Source organism: Penaeus monodon, chromosome 29 (assembly GCF_015228065.2).
Source record: "Penaeus monodon isolate SGIC_2016 chromosome 29, NSTDA_Pmon_1, whole genome shotgun sequence".
Lineage (NCBI taxonomy): Eukaryota > Metazoa > Arthropoda > Malacostraca > Decapoda > Penaeidae > Penaeus > Penaeus monodon.
In genome coordinates, this window is record NC_051414.1 from 9,005,765 (window position 1) to 9,006,037 (window position 273).

Sequence of the window (273 nt, forward strand, 5' to 3'; positions counted from 1 at the left end):
TGGTCTGTATACTCACAACTCACTCCCCCCTTGACAACAAAGAATCCACCATGATAACAAACACATACATCTACTGCAAGGAGGCTGTGCTCCATGCAAACCTAAAACTATAAAGAATTCCCTACATATGCACTGCAGGACAAAGCAATAGTGAATCACATGGGTATAGGAATGTTCTAAGTAGCAGCATACTAAAACTGTGACACATTCAGTATGATATACCGACTTGAATGTGGGATAATCCAGATCACTAATATCCATTTTCTTGTTTAG